The following is a 6122-nucleotide window of genomic DNA, read 5'->3' as shown; positions in this document are numbered from 1 at the left end:
CAATCTATTTTTGCACTTGTTAATGTGATCAAGCAAGCGCAGTGCACCTTTTCATTTTGTGGGGTTGAAATTCGGCTTATTGCCGAGTCTGCAGAGCTTCTGATTGCAGAACACAAAAAACTTTTTTCCTGTTGCTAATGTGATAGTGCAAGCTGTGTTAGCCCAGTTTTTCCTTTTTTGGCTGGGTGAACGTCATCAGTACGCACAGTAAAACAAATATATATTTTTTTGGTTGGCAGGCAGAGTCCACAAAAGTTTTTTTTGTGACACAATCGTGATCCAGTCTGCTAAAAGCTAGATACTATTTTAGTGGCGTTGAACTTCAGCTGATTTCAGAGTAAAAAAATAAATGTTTTCTCTTGCTATGCACAGTCCAAAAAATATTTTTTCGTGTGACAAACGTGATACACTGTGCTATAAGCCAGCTACTACGTCAGTGGCGGTCAAATTCAGCTGTACGCAGAGCTTATGCAGAGTAACGAAAAAAAAATTTTTTGCTCTGAGTAACATGATACAGTTATCTAGATCTGAGTTTGAAATATTTTGGAGCATATATTCTATGTCATACTGGGCTCATCCACAGTAAAAAAAAAATCTTCTGTTCCTAATGTGATACAGCAGGGTACATCTCAGTTTGAAATCGTTTGGAGAATATTTCCTATGTTATACAGGCCTCATCCACCCTAAAAAATATACTTTCTTCTGTTATACAGCATGGGACATCTCAGTTTGAAATTGTTCGTATCATATATTTATGATATACAGGCCTCATCCACAGTAAAAATATACTTGCTTCTGTTACTAAAGTGATAGAACAGGAGACATCTCAGTCTGAAATTGGTTGGAGAAGATCTCGTAGGTTTTATCAACCTCATCCACACTAAAAAATTTCTTTCGTCTGTTAGTAACGTTATACGGCAGACCATATCTTACCTTGTAATTTAGTGTCGCTGAAATTCAGGTGTGTGCAGAGCTGCTGCAGAGGAAAAAAAATAATTTTTCTTAAGTTAATAGCGTGCTCCTACCACAGTATCTGAGCAACATGAGTGGGAAAAAGAGAGGTTGTGGTGGAAGGGGGAATAGCCTTGGTGTTCAAGATATACGTGGGGCAGGGGGTAATGTTAATGAAAGCACTAGTGAACTAACACAAACAGGTCCTATCCAAAGACAACTGAACTGACAACTTCTGTTGCTGGACAGCCTATTCCACTCCCTTTCTTTGGCAGCCGCACAGCAATACGCCTTATTGATAAGGGCCACAAAGAGCAGGTGCTCCAGTGGATGGCAAGCTCTGCTTCAAGTGCCCTCTCCTCTTCTTCCTCTAACTCAACATCACACGCAGTACAGTCTACAGAGGTGGCACCCCAATTACCCTTACTTCCTCCCTTGTCACAACCGTCCAAGCGCCCAACTGACTGTAGCAAACCACAGATGGTCGAGTCTGTAGAACTGTTCACTAGTGTTGAGCGAGCACTAAAATGCTCGGGTGCTTGAAGCTCAGGCCGAGCTCACCGTGATACTCGGGTGCTCGCCCCGAGCAACGAGCCCAATGTTAGTCTATGGGAGACCCGAGCATTTTTGCGGCGGCACCCCCTGGCAGTCTGTAGAAAGCCTAAAAAGTGCCCAAAACGATAGTGACAGTGCTCAAAAGACATAGGGACAGCATTATGCATCGCATCAGGAAGCATTTCTGACCCCCAGGCCACTGCTGTCAACAACGTGGTCAGAGGTATTAAGCCACTTTTACGGGCTCACAATAAAACGTTCAAAAACGAAACTGAAACGGTTTTCCTGTGAAATGTGTTAAGGAACTTCCTTTCCAGGGTAAAGACTTGTGTATAAGGTAAAATAAATAACCAAAAACAAAAATACTCCTCCACACCTTGGGCTATGTTCACAAGTAGCATTTTTTATGCGTTTTTGCACTTTTGTATTGCTTTCAACCGTGACAAATGCATTCACCGGGAAATGTCATTTTAACATTTTACAATCTTATCTGGCCATGTGCTGTGTGACACATGCACAGTGCTGAAAAGACACGGGAACAGCATGAGGAAGACCCCTGGAAGCATCTCTGACACCCTGGTCACTGCCTAAAAGTGTGCCCATCAGAAGTGATCCTTTCCGCATCAGTAGACGCAGACTTGCAACTATCCCCATGCAAGTCCTTGTCCCAGGGCAGTGTTCAATTGTACCTTCCCCATTCCTTGCAATGCAAGCATAAGTGTGCAACCTGCCACCCACCCACCACCAGCCTGCAATACCATACTGCTAGCTTGCTTGCACTTGAAATGGGGTCTTTTAGTTTGGAGGAGGCCGAAGCTGGCCACTACCTCATGGCTGCTTCGGCAGCGAGGTATGCATACTCAGTCCGCAGCCGCCCAGCGGCCGGGTGTCCACACATGGTCCTCAGCCACCTGGGGGTGGCTGGGTGTCCATAAACGGTCCCCAGCCGCCCCTATTTCTCCTTGGAACATCCCCCCACACACTTTTCTTAGCCCGGCCTGCTTTGGGGCAGCATTGGACGAGCCCACCAGAGAACCAGACTCCTCCGGTGGGCCCTGGCTTCTCCATCAGGGGAGTTGAGAGTGCCAAGGTGAGGAGCATGATGATGATGATAGAAGTTAGCATCTGCTTTGTTTTCTTGGAATGCAAGCGTAAGTGTGCAACCTGCCATCCACCCACCCCCAGGCTGCAATACCATACTGCTAGCTTGTTTGCACTTGAAATTGGGACTTTTAGGCATGTGGAGGCAGACGCCGGCCACCATGTCATGGCTGCGTCGGCGGCCTGATATCCATACTCAGTCCCCAGCCGCCCGGCGGCTGGGTGTCCACGCTCGGTCCCCAGCCGCCAGGGGGCGGCCGGGTGTCCATAAACGGTCCCCACCAGCCCCTATTTCTCCTTGGAACATCCCCCCACACACTTTTCTTAGCCCGGTCTGCTTTAGGGCAGTATTGGACGAGCCCACCAGAGAACAAGACTCCTACGGTGGGCCCTGGCTTCTCCATCAGGGGAGTTGAGAGTGCCAAGGTGAGGAGCATGATGATGATGATAGAAGTTAGAATCTGCTTTGTTTTCTTGGAATGCAAGCGCATGTATGTAGTAGCGGCTAGGCCTGAGGTGGTCATCATTTTGGCGCATATCCTACCTCCTCCGAGGATTGCTGGATGTTTTCCTGCTACTATCCCAGTTCTATGACTCTCGTTATAACAAAGCTTCAGGTGATGAATGATGGATGAGGTGGTGGCAAAGGAGAAAGAGCAGGAGGAACAGGGACCATTCACATCAATATCAGGGCAGTCAACCACACATGTCTAGTAGGATATGTTTCTGTACCAAAAGGAGAGGTTCGGCTACACAGTTATAGGGCATGCAGTGAGTGCAATGCCTACCAAAAATTTCGAGGCACTCCAATGCCCTTTGGAAGTGACATGGAGGTCAGAGGGCCTTAACTAAACCGTTTTTTCCATTTATAGCAACTGGGTCTCCTGTGCACAAAAATTATGAGGAACTGCAATGCCCCTTGAAACAGACGTGGATTACAGCATACTAAAAACCTTCTACCCATTATTGGGGAGTGGGTCTCCCTTAGTGTTCGCCTATGCATTGAAAAGCAAAAGCTGACTAAAATTAGGAGGAAATGCAATGCCGTTGGAAGAATGGTGGAGTTCGCAGTGATATAAAAAGACAATATCAATACCCCTTGAAAAAGTGGTGGAGGTCGCAGTAGCTTAACAAGATGGTTTTAATGCCCCTTGGAAGAGACGTGGAGGTCGCAGTAGCTTAACAAGATGGTTTAAATGCCCCTTGGAAGAGACATGGAGGTCGCAGTAGCTTAACAAGACGGTTTAAATGCCCCTTGGAAGAGACGTGGAGGTTGCAGTAGCTTAAAAAGACGGTTTAAATGCCCCTTGTAAGAGACGTGGAGATCGCAGTAGCTTAACAAGACGGTTTAATGCCACTTGTAAGAGACGTGGAGGTTGCAGTAGCTTAACAAGACGGTTTTAATGCCCCTTGGAAGAGACGTGGAGGTCGCAGTAGCTTAACAAGATGGTTTAATGCCCCTTGGAAGAGACGTGGAGGTCGCAGTAGCTTAACAAGACGGTTTTAATGCCCCTTGGAAGAGACGTGGAGGCTGCAGTAGCTTAACAAGACGGTTTTAATGCCCCTTGGAAGAGACGTGGAGGTCGCAGTAGCTTAACAAGACTGTTTTAATGCCCCTTGGAAGAGACGTGGAGGTCGCAATAGCTTAACAAGACGGTTTTAATGCCCCTTGGAAGAGACATGGAAGTTGCAGTAGCTTAACAAGACGGTTTAAATGCCCCTTGGAAGAATGGTGGAGGTCGCAGTAGCTTAACAAGACGGTTTAAATGCCCCTTGGAAGAGACGTGGAGGACGCAGTAGCTTAACAAGACGATTTTAATGCCCCTTGGAAAAGACGTGGAGGTCGCAGTATCTTAACAAAACGGTTTTAATGCCCCTTGGAAGAGACGTGGAGGTCGCTGTAGCTTAACAAGACGGTTTTAATGCCCCTTGGAAGAGACGTGGAGGTCGCAGTAGCTTAACAAGACTGTTTTAATGCCCCTTGGAAGAGACGTGGAGGTCGCAATAGCTTAACAAGACGGTTTTAATGCCCCTTGGAAGAGACATGGAAGTTGCAGTAGCTTAACAAGACGGTTTAAATGCCCCTTGGAAGAATGGTGGAGGTCGCAGTAGCTTAACAAGACTGTTTAAATGCCCCTTGGAAGAGACATGGAGGTTGCAGTAGCTTAACAAGACGGGTTAAATGCCCCTTGGAAGAATGGTGGAGGTCGCAGTAGCTTAACAAGACGGTTTAAATGCCCCTTGGAAGAGACGTGGAGGTCGCAGTAGCTTAACAAGACGATTTTAATGCCCCTTGGAAAAGACGTGGAGGTCGCAGTATCTTAACAAAACGGTTTTAATGCCCCTTGGAAGAGACGTGGAGGTCGCAGTAGCTTAACAAGACCGTTTTAATGCCCCTTGGAAGAGACGTGGAGGTCGCAGTAGCTTAACAAGATGGTTTTAATGCCCCTTGGAAGAGACGTGGAGGTCGCAGTAGCTTAATAAGACGGTTTTAATGCCCCTTGGAAGAGACATGGAGGTCGCAGTAGCTTAACAAGACGGTTTAAATGCCCCTTGGAAGAATGGTGGAGGTCGCAGTAGCTTAAAAAGACGGTTTAAATGCCCCTTGTAAGAGACGTGGAGATCGCAGTAGCTTAACAAGACGGTTTAATGCCCCTTGTAAGAGACGTGGAGGTTGCAGTAGCTTAACAAGACGGTTTTAATGCCCCTTGGAAGAGACGTGGAGGTCGCAGTAGCTTAACAAGATGGTTTAATGCCCCTTGGAAGAGACGTGGAGGTCGCAGTAGCTTAACAAGACGGTTTTAATGCCCCTTGGAAGAGACGTGGAGGTTGCAGTAGCTTAACAAGACGCTTTAAATGCCCCTTGGAAGAGACGTGGAGGTTGCAGTAGCTTAACAAGACGGTTTAAATGCCCCTTGGAAGAGACATGGAGGTCGCAGTAGCTTAACAAGACGGTTTTAATGCCCCTTGGAAGAGACGTGGAGGTCGCAGTAGCTTAACAAGACTATTTTAATGCCCCTTGGAAGAGACGTGGAGGTCGCAATAGCTTAACAAGAAGGTTTTAATGCCCCTTGGAAGAGACATGGAGGTCGCAGTAGCTTAACAAGATGGTTTTAATGCCCCTTGGAAGAGACGTGGAGGTCGCAGTAGCTTAACAAGACGGTTTAAATGCCCCTTGGAAGAGACATGGAGGTCGCAGTAGCTTAACAAGACGGTTTAAATGCCCCTTGGAAGAGACGTGGAGGTTGCAGGAGCTTAAAAAGACGGTATAAATGCCGCTTGTAAGAGACGTGGAGATCGCAGTAGCTTAACAAGACGGTTTAATGCCCCTTGTAAGAGACGTGGAGGTTGCAGTAGCTTAACAAGACGGTTTTAATGCCCCTTGGAAGAGACGTGGAGGTCGCAGTAGCTTAACAAGACGGTTTAATGCCCCTTGGAAGAGACGTGGAGGTCGCAGTAGCTTAACAAGACGGTTTAAATGCCCCTTGGAAGAGACGTGGAGGTTGCAGTAGCTT

The sequence above is a fragment of the Phyllobates terribilis genome, unplaced genomic scaffold (genome assembly GCF_046119375.1).
Source record: "Phyllobates terribilis strain yellow unplaced genomic scaffold, ASM4611937v1 Scaffold_12__6_contigs__length_324123572, whole genome shotgun sequence".
NCBI lineage: Eukaryota > Metazoa > Chordata > Amphibia > Anura > Dendrobatidae > Phyllobates > Phyllobates terribilis.
Note: the sequence above shows the minus strand (reverse complement) of the source record.